This window comes from Lotus japonicus, chromosome 1, assembly GCF_012489685.1.
Source record: "Lotus japonicus ecotype B-129 chromosome 1, LjGifu_v1.2".
Lineage (NCBI taxonomy): Eukaryota > Viridiplantae > Streptophyta > Magnoliopsida > Fabales > Fabaceae > Lotus > Lotus japonicus.
In genome coordinates, this window is record NC_080041.1 from 44,089,051 (window position 1) to 44,103,169 (window position 14,119).

At 38.2% G+C, this 14,119-nt stretch overlaps 1 long non-coding RNA gene across 2 annotated transcripts; it reads right to left on the reverse strand.

Annotated features, from left to right (window-relative positions):
- Positions 1–4,296: 4,296 nt before the first annotated feature.
- Positions 4,297–12,559, reverse strand: LOC130728969 (uncharacterized). 2 transcript variants are annotated; one of them, XR_009015846.1, is made up of 5 exons: positions 11,788–12,559; positions 11,596–11,684; positions 9,923–10,039; positions 4,754–8,430; positions 4,297–4,650 (listed from the first exon to the last, which is right to left on the reverse strand). It is a non-coding gene; the product is annotated as an uncharacterized LOC130728969 (long non-coding RNA). The 2 variants fall into 2 exon arrangements; XR_009015850.1 differs by having other exon boundaries at positions 4,754–5,443; positions 11,788–12,542.
- Between the last annotated feature and the right edge of the window lie 1,560 nt (positions 12,560–14,119).

The window sequence follows — 14,119 nt, forward strand, 5'->3', positions numbered from 1 at the left end:
TGGCCTACAATAAGGAAAGACTGTGCAGAATTCGTGAAAAAATGCGAAAAATGTCAAGTGTTCGCAGACTTGCCGAGGGCCCCAGCAGAACAGCTGGCCACGATTCGCTCCCCATGGCCCTTCGCCATGTGGGGAGTTGACCTCGTTGTGCCTTTCCCCACCGCCAGGTCCCAAATGAAGTTGATCCTCGTAGCGGTGGATTACTTCACCAAATGGGTGGAAGTCAAGCCCCTCGCGAGGTTTACTGCAGCTATTGTAAGATCAAGTTTTGATCAGTGGTTGCATCTCTATATTTTGATGATTACAATTAAGGTTTATGATGATGAACAATTGTGGTACCCTAACGTTTGTCTTTTTAAGATGTGACAAACAGGTTCTGAATCTGACCTAAGCCTATTCGTTCAGAAGAAAAAGAACCAAGGGTTACTAAAAAGAGAGCTCTAAAGCGTACCATGTTCGTTCAGAACAGGGGCGTATCCTTCAGAAGTTCTGAAGTTACAAGCTCTCAAGAGGTTCTGAAGAACCGGAGTCAGAAGTTCTGAAGACCAGATGTTCCAGTGGAACGGTCCAGAAGCAGAAGACTCAAGTTCTGAAGACGTGCAAGAAGTAGGTTCTGAAGACCCAAGCTATTCTAGTTCTGACGTTCAGAAGTTCTGAGGAACTTGTTCAGAAGCAGAAGCTGCAAGGTCAGAGGATCCAAGCTTCCGTCTGACTATGATCAGAAGCTTCACTAACGTTCATCTGAAGCATCCTGTAACACCCCGATTTCGGTGGCGTCACTTTAGTAACCAAAATGTAAACTTAATGCGGAAAAACGTGAATATTTTTTTTTTGATAATAACTAAGACAAGACTGAATTAAATAAAACCCAAATGCGAAAGGCAATAGAACTAATATACAATATATAAACAGCCCCCGCTGTAAGTAGCAACCTCGTCACGAGTAAACCTCCAGTGACGGTAGTAGAAGAGTAGCGCCCGTAGGCAATATGTACAAACCATAAGGAAAAGTTGAGTATCCGCAACTCACACCTTCAAAAATTGAGAATAAGCTGGCCCATCGGCCTGAAACAAGACCTCCTAAGTCCAACCAACTCTCTGTGATTCCCGTAAGGAAACCACACAAAAAGCTATCGGCGGGAAGCTACCCTGTTCCCAAAGAAAAACAAATGATGTTCAGAGCTAAGACTCTACTCCTACACTAATCCCATCTCGAGGAGCTCACACCAGCACTAAAACCTACATGCTAGCATGATCGTCGTCCGAATCTGAATCCAGAACGACCTAGTCTATGTACACCATCCGTCCTCCTCTCGCGACCGCGATGCGCTCTTGTTCCAGCATTTCAACCCTAGTTCCCCCCGAAGGGTGAACCGTCGTGAACCAGCCCGCCAAAGACATCTGACAAAGGGCGTTTGTCCGCCAAAGCACACACAGAAGACGCGAGGGTCAACTCCAAAGAATTATGTAAATAATAGCATCGATAGATACAGATAATAGAATAGCCACTTAGGCTTATAGCTAGGGATAACATCCTAGGGTTGCATATTCCATAATGTACATAACAGCAATAATAACAATTAACATGTTCCAAATAGGATTAACATATAACAATCACATTCGACAACTAAATTAGTATGCATGTTGCATGATATGATATGCAGGTTAACCCAGTCAACCAATATGCATTCCGGAACGGATGGACATCAACGGATCAGCCCTAGCACCAGCCACGGTGGGACCATTTCGGCCCGCGTGCCTCTTACTCCAACAACAACATGTAGTCAGATCAGCATAAAACCCGAAGGCCTGCCATTTCGGTCTGCTACTAAGAGTCACCTAGCAGCGCTCTTACGCGGAAATCCTGGTCTTATAACCAATTTTGGAATCCGCCGTGGTCCGGTATCTCGCCGTGTTTAAACCACTTAATGAGTGCATGCAATGCAGTGATTAGCCAAACAACGTCTCCGAATCTCACTCGACACGTCGCCACGTGTTCTAGCTAAATTAATGTCTCTAAAAGCTTACCCTAAGGTAAAGTCGATTCTGCGACAAAAGACACTTCTTCATAACAACACATAACTCACGATGATCTCCAAATCATCCGACTCATCTCAATCCGATGGTCACAACTGCTCAACGAGCACAGAGTATCACACTCTCGGAAACTAACGGTTTCCCGGACTTATCCCCAGGATAGCCCAACAACACATAGCTGCTCCAACAGCACAAGAACATCGACATACTCAACACTCCTCAACTTCCTCAACACTTGGATCCGACGACACTTCTCGTTTTCCAAAAACTAAGATTTGCATCCGAAGCTTCCTTTCGAGTTTATTATCTTTATTTAAAGATTTAGAGGTTGTTTAATGTCTTATGAGTTTTCTTTTCAAAATAATATCCTTTTAATCTTATCGCAAAATCTTATAAGTTCTCGGGATCTCCTAATCCCCAACTGACTCCAGAGAATGTCTCGATCCATAGAACACCATAACAAGGCCCGAATCTCATTCGTCCTATCAAACTTTCTCAAAACTCTCAAAATAAAATCGGCATGACCTGCCCGCTATTCTCACTACTCAGAATTTCAGATTTCATTACAGAAGCATAATTAACTCATCACAGTCAACAACATGTCATATATCAATAAATCTCATCATCACTTAGCACTTAGCATATAAAGCATGCACCACACATCCTAGATTACCCACATAGCACATAGCATGTAAGTCAATCTCAAAAACATTCAGTAGATGAATCATCTACATTGTCAGCCGAAGCCTCAGAAAACATTTTCCAATCACACACAGTCCAGTGCATAAACAGTAAACAATGTCGAAAGCATCGACCCTAAGCATTAACTAGAGATTCAGTGAGAAGCCCTCACCTTAGCCAATTCTCATACTAACTGCAATTTCAATCCCAACACATCTTTGCTTTCCCGTGTCGGTTCGCTCCCTTTTATTCTTTAGCTTCGTCGTCATGCGCTCCCGTCATTCGTACCCTTCATGAGTACCCATAACGTAATTACTATTCGAGTTAACCTACTGACTTAAAGTCTAAACTATGACTTCATGCATTTGACTCGAAGCGAACGTATGTTAAACCTAATCCCCATAATGGCTATAACCCATTAGGATAAAACTCAGAAATTCAGACAAGTCGTTGTAATAACAACAAAATAGTAACAATATTCAATACTTCAAAAAACTTTTGACTTAGTAAGTCGACTTTAAAACCAAATACTGATATCTTTAAAATAGAAAAGTATACATAACTAGTATTTACTCCTCTAGTTTTCCTTAGAGTTCTCAGTCTCTATTAGGATACTCATTGAGGTCTTTTCACAATATCATACAAATGAGTCTCTTTCAATTTAATTAATTACATAGCATCTCACAATAAATCTTTTCCTTTATTTTATACAATCACACACACACATAGAATAATACCTTTCTTTGAAATTCTATTTTGGTGCCACGAGAAATACTAGACATATAGTCACCTACATCATTTAATTAACAAGAGGATAAACTTTTATTTATAATTATTTAAACATTGAATCCCCAAAGGATTATACAACTAGAGCAATTAAAATGATTATCATTAAAATTGGAAGGAAACTTCATGTAAGGAAACTTCATGTAGGTGATAAAGGCGTAGAAATAATAATCTAGGAGAAGCTAGTCCCAAATTCAAACTCACTTTAGGCAAAAGCATTTCCAAACTCAACTTTAAAGGTATAGCTGTCCCAATTTTCGTGATACAAAATAGCTCACTAGAAATAAAGAAAATTTATAATTTTAAGTGTGGGAATCACAATAGAAAATTATTGTCAAAAACTTAAGTGATTCTAATTGCTTGACTTTTAAAACTGAGGTCTTCAATCAAAACCAAGAGTAATGAAAACGTGAACTAAAAGTTGCAAAGAACTATTCTTATTTTAATGTATTTTTGCTACATTCATCAATTGTTGTATTTTCACAAGTGCTATATCAAACTGTCTAGTGTCTAGGCAAGGCCATTATTTGTTAAAAGAGAATGATATTTTAAGTTAAAACTAGATGACCCCAAAAAGGAGTATTAGTCATTGTACATTAGCATATTAGGTAACTAGAAATAATGGCTAACGAAATTGGAGTTGAAATACATCAAAATTGGGGAGGATGGTCCAACAAACTACAAGGCTTACGTGAGAGACCATTTTGACAGAAAAAGTCCAGTGAAAAATCCAAATTCTATTTAACAAGGGACAGCCCTAAATAACCATGAATCATGGCAAAATTACACAAAGGATTGAAATTTTTAATTATTTATTTTCAATATAACTCCATTGATCTCATCAGCCAAAATAACCTAAGTGTAACCTTCAAAACATTTACTTCAACTTTAACATATGGTTTTATTTTTAGAATAACAATACCAATATAGACACCAACAATATCATTTTCCATCATAACTAATTAATACAAGGATAAGCCCAAAATACTACCACTATATTTTTTTTTTCTATTAACATATAATTTCTAAACACAGTGTTCAAATCTTTCTCCTTCTACCTCAAGTCTCATGGTCCTGGGACTGAGCTTCACTTCTTCCTCTGGTCTGGTCTAGTCGTGCTCTCCCCTTCCTCCAGTGGCCATTGAAACTGAAAATATAGGCACATAACTCAGAGAATGGAACTCAGGATATGAACAAGAGAAAAGCTAGGGTTTTAAAAAGGGAAATTTGAAATAGATAAGAATAATCACCTATTAATGATGGTTGAGCCTTGGATTCAGGAAGAGGAGGTTGAGAGCTTCAAGAAATTGGCCTCCTTTCTCAGAGCAAAGCTCGCCGGAGAAGACGGCGGCGCGGCGGTCGCCGGAGTCACGGTGGCCGATCATCGAATCGATGAAGGGGTTTTGTTGCGGTTGATGAGAGGAGTTCAGTGCTGGCGTTGGTTTCTCCAAAAACTTAATGGTTCGCCGGAGATCGGAGGAAAAAGGTGGCGGCTAGGGTTTTGGTGGTGGCTCTCATGGAGAGGAAAAACAGAACATGGACAGTGGTGGTTGCTGCGTGAAGGAGGCATAGAGGTGGTGGTGCTCGCGGTTTTGGCTCGTGGTGGTGTTGTTGTTCCAGACATGTTGGGAAGAAGAAAATGGTGAGGAGGAAGAAGAGAAGTTGCAGACAAGCTTCAGAGAAAGTGTTCTGCAGCTTTTGTTTTTGAGAGAAAGAAATCAGAATAATAAAAGAAAGAGAGATATTTTTCTTTTGTGGGAGAAAGAGGGAGAGAATCGTGAGTGAGAAGGGAGAGTGTGGAGTGAGGAAGAGAAAAGTCTGAATGGGTGGATGTGGGGCCCTTGGAGAGAGAGATTGGGAAAGGAAAAATAAATTGGATGAGTAAAGAGAGAGAGTGGAAACGGTTGGAGAGTGAATGAGGGAAGAGAGGAAAAGTCAAACTGATTGAGGTGGGGACCACGAAGAGAGAGAAAGTGTTAGTGGAAATTTGAATGAAAGGATAAGTGGTTAAGAAAAGAATAAAGAATATTCTTTGGTGATAGGCTAACATAGGTAATTATAAAAATGTGACATGTTAGAGCATGTCATTTCTATAAGAGAAAGAGATAATTAAATATTATAAATTCCTAAGATTAAAATGAAATAACACACGAAAATAATTCTAATTTTATTTTTGTATTTAAATAAACCTCTATAAGATTGAAATATTGAAATTAATTATCTTAATAAATTTCCTCAAATCGCGATTAGATTCGAGTCAAGAAAATATTATAAAAATACTACAATATAAATGCGCGATTAAATAACTATAAGGAAAATATTCCTTAAGGTATTTCTCGTCGTCGTGACGCGTATAATATTTCAATCATAATTAATTAATAAATAATACGCGTTGCCGTGAATTAAGGAGTTAAATAAATAAATAGTCTATCTAATTATGGATCTTACAATACCACCCTCCAAAAAGAAAGTTTCGTCCTCGAAACTTGAAGTAAGAGAAAACTCGGGAATATCATTCCCTCCTAATTTCATCCAACTTACTAGCGGCGTTAGCACGAATCCCAAAACCTAAGAAACATTACAACAAAATAACCTCAAAGGTGACCTAAAAGACAATAACAACGCTTAGATACTTAGAAATCATGTTCAAATAAACCTAGATACCTCGCTTAAGCTAGTGCTATAGGCACCGAGATCCAAATCCGAACTCGATAGCTTACACGAACGACCTGACAAGTGTCGTCATGCTCTCACGTTCACAACTTGATTCTGATATTCACAATCATAACTTATTATGCTAACATCATTCAAATCTCATCACATGGCTCAATATGCCAGCAACCTCAAGGGACTTAACCCGAAACTCATCTTCAGATCTTTAATCTTCTAAGATTCAACTCCTATTGTCACAGCTATAACCATAAGATCTCTTACTTGTACGTGATTCTCAACTTACCATGTTAATCTTATCCCTAAGATTCCAATTCAACTTAGTAACTCTCCATTGCCAACTTAACATGTTTCCCCAAAATCCAAAATCTTCGCTTGATCAACACTTATACCTCTTGAGTCTAACTAGGCGGTAATCCATCAAGTCTAGTCTCTTAGTGCAATTAGCACGAAATCACATAACCTATGGCTTCATAACTTCCGAAAGAATACTTAAGACTCTCCAACATTTAAATCTCTTGACTTAGTCTACCTCTACTTGGAGTAATCACGCGAATTAACCAATTAATGTCTATACGACAATCATCAACTTCCAAAATTTAAATCTTAATCATTTACAATCAAGTGCTTAACATAAACCTACCTACCAAACTCGACTAATCATTGATCAAATATAATCAATCTTCCTATCATAATCCATGCCAGCTGTGATTCCGAATATCACACCCTCAATATTAAGTTGATCAGGCTCAATATCTTGGCGATGAAAATTTAGAAAAACTCACTTGTAAGGCCAATGAGTCTATCTCATCAAGTAGTCATATCTAACTTGAGATCATCTCTTAATCTATTCAATCTCTAACATTTCTATCTTGAAAATGACACACCTTAACTCCTGAAACTCATACAACATTCTATTAGGATTCATTCTTAGCTTCTACCTTTCTTACCAACTCGTACCTGTCTAAAACAAACTTCAAGACTTAGAAAAATTCTCTAAACCCTATATAACTTCTATAGTTAAATACAAACAATAGTCGGAAGAATGTGTCTTATACTCATCCCTATTACTATCATAAGCATAGCAATCTCTGTCTAAAATACCACATGGCACTGCAAGAAAATAACAATGACGATTAAAGTCTTGGTGGAAGCAGTAACCCCCAAGTGAAAAACAAGCAGTCGGTGCAAGACTACTTTCTAGGCTTAGCGTTACATTCTAAACCTCGTGTACTTCTATAGTTTAAACACGAGCAACGGGCAAATAAAGCCTTAATAGGTGCAATAACTGTAAGGTCAAAGCTCAAACAGTATAACTAAGTTAGGTGTGTTGCACGCGCTACGAGAGTAATGGAGCGTATTATACTAGAATGGGGAAGAATGGTTAGAAGGTTAACATCGTTCTTTTTAGTTAAACAAACAGTTAGTACTAATCATAAGATAGCTTTTCCATAACTATACAATATGATTAAGCAATAACTTCAATCAATTCTAAGCGAAAAATCGCTTGGCAGACAATCAATTTTCACTCTTTGTAGAGTCACACAACCTAGCACAGAAGACCTATTCCCCAAAGACTCCCGAAAGACTCGACAAGCTCTGATACCACATTGTAACACCCCGATTTCGGTGGCGTCACTTTAGTAACCAAAATGTAAACTTAATGCGGAAAAACGTGAATATTTTTTTTGATAATAACTAAGACAAGACTGAATTAAATAAAACCCAAATGCGAAAGGCAATAGAACTAATATACAATATATAAACAGCCCCCGCTGTAAGTAGCAACCTCGTCACGAGTAAACCTCCAGTGACGGTAGTAGAAGAGTAGCGCCCGTAGGCAATATGTACAAACCATAAGGAAAGGTTGAGTATCCGCAACTCACACCTTCAAAAATTGAGAATAAGCTGGTCCATCGGCCTGAAACAAGACCTCCTAAGTCCAACCAACTCTCTGTGATTCCCGTAAGGAAACCACACAAAAAGCTATCGGCGGGAAGCTACTCTGTTCCCAAAGAAAAACAAATGATGTTCAGAGCTAAGACTCTACTCCTACATTAATCTCATCTCGAGGAGCTCACACCAGCACTAAAACCTACATGCTAGCATGATCGTCGTCCGAATCTGAATCCAGAACGACCTAGTCTATGTACACCATCCGTCCTCCTCTCGCGACCGCGATGCGCTCTTGTTCCAGCATTTCAACCCTAGTTCCCCCCGAAGGGTGAACCGTCGTGAACCAGCCCGCCAAAGACATCTGACAAAGGGCGTTTGTCCGCCAAAGCACACACAGAAGACGCGAGGGTCAACTCCAAAGAATTATGTAAATAATAGCATCGATAGATACAGATAATAGAACAGCCACTTAGGCTTATAGCTAGGGATAACATCCTAGGGTTGCATATTCCATAATGTACATAACAGCAATAATAACAATTAACATGTTCCAAATAGGATTAACAAATAACAATCACATTCGACAACTAAATTAGTATGCATGTTGCATGATATGATATGCAGGTTAACCCAGTCAACCAATATGCATTCCGGAACGGATGGACATCAACGGATCAGCCCTAGCACCAGCCACGGTGGGACCATTTCGGCCCGCGTGCCTCTTACTCCAACAACAACATGTAGTCAGATCAGCATAAAACCCGAAGGCCTGCCATTTCGGTCTGCTACTAAGAGTCACCTAGCAGCGCTCTTACGCGGAAATCCTGGTCTTATAACCAATTTTGGAATCCGCCGTGGTCCGGTATCTCGCCGTGTTTAAACCACTTAATGAGTGCATGCAATGCAGTGATTTGCCAAACAACGTCTCCGAATCTCACTCGACACGTCGCCACGTGTTCTAGCTAAATTAATGTCTCTAAAAGCTTACCCTAAGGTAAAGTCGATTCTGCGACAAAAGACACTTCTTCATAACAACACATAACTCACGATGATCTCCAAATCATCCGACTCATCTCAATCCGATGGTCACAACTGCTCAACGAGCACAGAGTATCACACTCTCGGAAACTAACGGTTTCCCGGACTTATCCCCAGGATAGCCCAACAACACATAGCTGCTCCAACAGCACAAGAACATCGACATACTCAACACTCCTCAACTTCCTCAACACTTGGATCCGACGACACTTCTCGTTTTCCAAAAACTAAGATTTGCATCCGAAGCTTCCTTTCGAGTTTATTATCTTTATTTAAAGATTTAGAGGTTGTTTAATGTCTTATGAGTTTTCTTTTCAAAATAATATCCTTTTAGTCTTATCGCAAAATCTTATAAGTTCTCGGGATCTCCTAATCCCCAACTGACTCCAGAGAATGTCTCGATCCATAGAACACCATAACAAGGCCCGAATCTCATTCGTCCTATCAAACTTTCTCAAAACTCTCAAAATAAAATCGGCATGACCTGCCCGCTATTCTCACTACTCAGAATTTCAGATTTCATTACAGAAGCATAATTAACTCATCACAGTCAACAACATGTCATATATCAATAAATCTCATCATAAACACTTAGCACTTAGCATATAAAGCATGCACCACACATCCTAGATTACCCACATAGCACATAGCATGTAAGTCAATCTCAAAAACATTCAGTAGATGAATCATCTACATTGTCAGCCGAAGCCTCAGAAAACATTTTCCAATCACACACAGTCCAGTGCATAAACAGTAAACAATGTCGAAAGCATCGACCCTAAGCATTAACTAGAGATTCAGTGAGAAGCCCTCACCTTAGCCAATTCTCATACTAACTGCAATTTCAATCCCAACACATCTTTGCTTTCCCGTGTCGGTTCGCTCCCTTTTATTCTTTAGCTTCGTCGTCATGCGCTCCCGTCATTCGTACCCTTCATGAGTACCCATAACGTAATTACTATTCGAGTTAACCTACTGACTTAAAGTCTAAACTATGACTTCAGGCATTTGACTCGAAGCGAACGTATGTTAAACCTAATCCCCATAATGGCTATAACCCATTAGGATAAAACTCAGAAATTCAGACAAGTCGTTGTAATAACAACAAAATAGTAACAATATTCAATACTTCAAAAAACTTTTGACTTAGTAAGTCGACTTTAAAACCAAATACTGATATCTTTAAAATAGAAAAGTATACATAACTAGTATTTACTCCTCTAGTTTTCCTTAGAGTTCTCAGTCTCTATTAGGATACTCATTGAGGTCTTTTCACAATATCATACAAATGAGTCTCTTTCAATTTAATTAATTACATAGCATCTCACAATAAATCTTTTCCTTTATTTTATACAATCACACACACACATAGAATAATACCTTTCTTTGAAATTCTATTTTGGTGCCACGAGAAATACTAGACATATAGTCACCTACATCATTTAATTAACAAGAGGATAAACTTTAATTTATAATTATTTAAACATTGAATCCCCAAAGGATTATACAACTAGAGCAATTAAAATGGTTATCATTAAAATTGGAAGGAAACTTCATGTAAGGAAACTTCATGTAGGTGATAAAGGCGTAGAAATAATAATCTAGGAGAAGCTAGTCCCAAATTCAAACTCACTTTAGGCAAAAGCATTTCCAAACTCAACTTTAAAGGTATAGCTGTCCCAATTTTCGTGATACAAAATAGCTCACTAGAAATAAAGAAAATTTATAATCTTAAGTGTGGGAATCACAATAGAAAATTATTGTCAAAAACTTAAGTGATTCTAATTGCTTGACTTTTAAAACTGAGGTCTTCAATCAAAACCAAGAGTAATGAAAACGTGAACTAAAAGTTGCAAAGAACTATTCTTATTTTAATGTATTTTTGCTACATTCATCAATTGTTGTATTTTCACAAGTGCTATATCAAACTGTCTAGTGTCTAGGCAAGGCCATTATTTGTTAAAAGAGAATGATATTTTAAGTTAAAACTAGATGACCCCAAAAAGGAGTATTAGTCATTGTACATTAGCATATTAGGTAACTAGAAATAATGGCTAACGAAATTGGAGTTGAAATACATCAAAATTGGGGAGGATGGTCCAACAAACTACAAGGCTTACGTGAGAGACCATTTTGACAGAAAAAGTCCAGTGAAAAATCCAAATTCTATTTAACAAGGGACAGCCCTAAATAACCATGAATCATGGCAAAATTACACAAAGGATTGAAATTTTTAATTATTTATTTTCAATATAACTCCATTGATCTCATCAGCCAAAATAACCTAAGTGTAACCTTCAAAACATTTACTTCAACTTTAACATATGGTTTTATTTTTAGAATAACAATACCAATATAGACACCAACAATATCATTTTCCATCATAACTAATTAATACAAGGATAAGCCCAAAATACTACCACTATATTTTTTTTTTTCTATTAACATATAATTTCTAAACACAGTGTTCAAATCTTTCTCCTTCTACCTCAAGTCTCATGGTCCTGGGACTGAGCTTCACTTCTTCCTCTGGTCTGGTCTAGTCGTGCTCTCCCCTTCCTCCAGTGGCCATTGAAACTGAAAATATAGGCACATAACTCAGAGAATGGAACTCAGGATATGAACAAGAGAAAAGCTAGGGTTTTAAAAAGGGAAATTTGAAATAGATAAGAATAATCACCTATTAATGATGATTGAGCCTTGGATTCAGGAAGAGGAGGTTGAGAGCTTCAAGAAATTGGCCTCCTTTCTCAGAACAAAGCTCGCCGGAGAAGACGGCGGCGCGGCGGTCGCCGGAGTCACGGTGGCCGATCATCGAATCGATGAAGGGGTTTTGTTGCGGTTGATGAGAGGAGTTCAGTGCTGGCGTTGGTTTCTCCAAAAACTTAATGGTTCGCCGGAGATCGGAGGAAAAAGGTGGCGGCTAGGGTTTTGGTGGTGGCTCTCATGGAGAGGAAAAACAGAACATGGACAGTGGTGGTTGCTGCGTGAAGGAGGCATAGAGGTGGTGGTGCTCGCGGTTTTGGCTCGTGGTGGTGTTGTTGTTCCAGACATGTTGGGAAGAAGAAAATGGTGAGGAGGAAGAAGAGAAGTTGCAGACAAGCTTCAGAGAAAGTGTTCTGCAGCTTTTGTTTTTGAGAGAAAGAAATCAGAATAATAAAAGAAAGAGAGATATTTTTCTTTTGTGGGAGAAAGAGGGAGAGAATCGTGAGTGAGAAGGGAGAGTGTGGAGTGAGGAAGAGAAAAGTCTGAATGGGTGGATGTGGGGCCCTTGGAGAGAGAGATTGGGAAAGGAAAAATAAATTGGATGAGTAAAGAGAGAGAGTGGAAACGGTTGGAGAGTGAATGAGGGAAGAGAGGAAAAGTCAAACTGATTGAGGTGGGGACCACGAAGAGAGAGAAAGTGTTAGTGGAAATTTGAATGAAAGGATAAGTGGTTAAGAAAAGAATAAAGAATATTCTTCGGTGATAGGCTAACATAGGTAATTATAAAAATGTGACATGTTAGAGCATGTCATTTCTATAAGAGAAAGAGATAATTAAATAGTATAAATTCCTAAGATTAAAATGAAATAACACACGAAAATAATTCTAATTTTATTTTTGTATTTAAATAAACCTCTATAAGATTGAAATATTGAAATTAATTATCTTAATAAATTTCCTTAAATCGCGATTAGATTCGAGTCAAGAAAATATTATAAAAATACTACAATATAAATGCGCGATTAAATAACTATAAGGAAAATATTCCTTAAGGTATTTCTCGTCGTCGTGGCGCGTATAATATTTCAATCATAATTAATTAATAAATAATACGCGTTGCCGTGAATTAAGGAGTTAAATAAATAAATAGTCTATCTAATTCTGGATCTTACACATCCCAGATCAGAAGTCAGCTGGTGAAAGGACAGGTCGCTATCACAGTGCAACGTCGTAAAAGTCTCAGTCTGTCCGCCACCTACCTCGTTCAGCCTAGCAGTCTGATATTACAGAATTGCCACTCCAACGGATAAAACCCTAGCAACGGCTACATCACAAGTCTTGGAGTATATAAAGGCTGAAGAAAGAAGAAAGAAGTTAAGAAACTTTGCTGAAAACATTCAACATATACGAACAAATCTCTTAGCATTATTTCTTCACTGTTCTTAAACATCTGAGTTTACTATTAGCTTGTAAGAAGCACTTATTGTAAACCCGAAACCTTTTACATCACATTGTAAAGTTCCTTAAGAGACCAAGGTTGGTTGGATCTTGAGAGGACTGAATCATGGCTGATTCAGTGTTTAGCTAGTCTTAAGAGGATCGGTAGATCAGCTTCTTAAGAGGATACTAGTGAGAAAATCAGTGTATTGTTAGTCACTTAGCAGGTTGCAAAGTGCAGTTGTAACACTCATTGATTTTAGTGAATTGCCTTCATCAGAAGAAGGAAGAAATCACCTTCACAGGTGGACTGGATTAGCTTGAGCTTTTATCTCAAGTGAACCAGGATAAAATACTTGCGTGCTTTACTTCCCATCATTCAGCACTCAGTTTTTATCTTTGAGTTTTGAAAAAGCTTAAAAGTATACCCGTTATTCAAAAACTCTATTCAAACCCCCCCTTCTAGTGTTTTTCGCACCTTCAGCTAAGATCGTAAGTTTTTACTGGAAAAGAATCGTATGCCGATTCGGGGTGCCAAGGGCGATCGTTTCAGATAATGGGACGCAGTTTGCAAGTAACAAAACAAGAGAATTCTACGAAGAGATGGGCATTCAGAGAAGGTTTTCTTTAGTGGAACATCCTCAAACTAACGGGCAGGCGGAGTCGGCGAACAAGGTAATTGTGAGACCCAAAATTTCAGTTATAGACTTTATTAATTAAATTCCTAACCACGATTAGGTTTCAATGTATCGTGAAGGAATCCTGAACAAGTGTTTACTAAATGGAATAAATTTATGAAGGAGAAAGTTCAGGAAAAGACTAAGAATAGTATTAAAGTCGATATAAGTTATAGCGTGAGTCTTATTCGC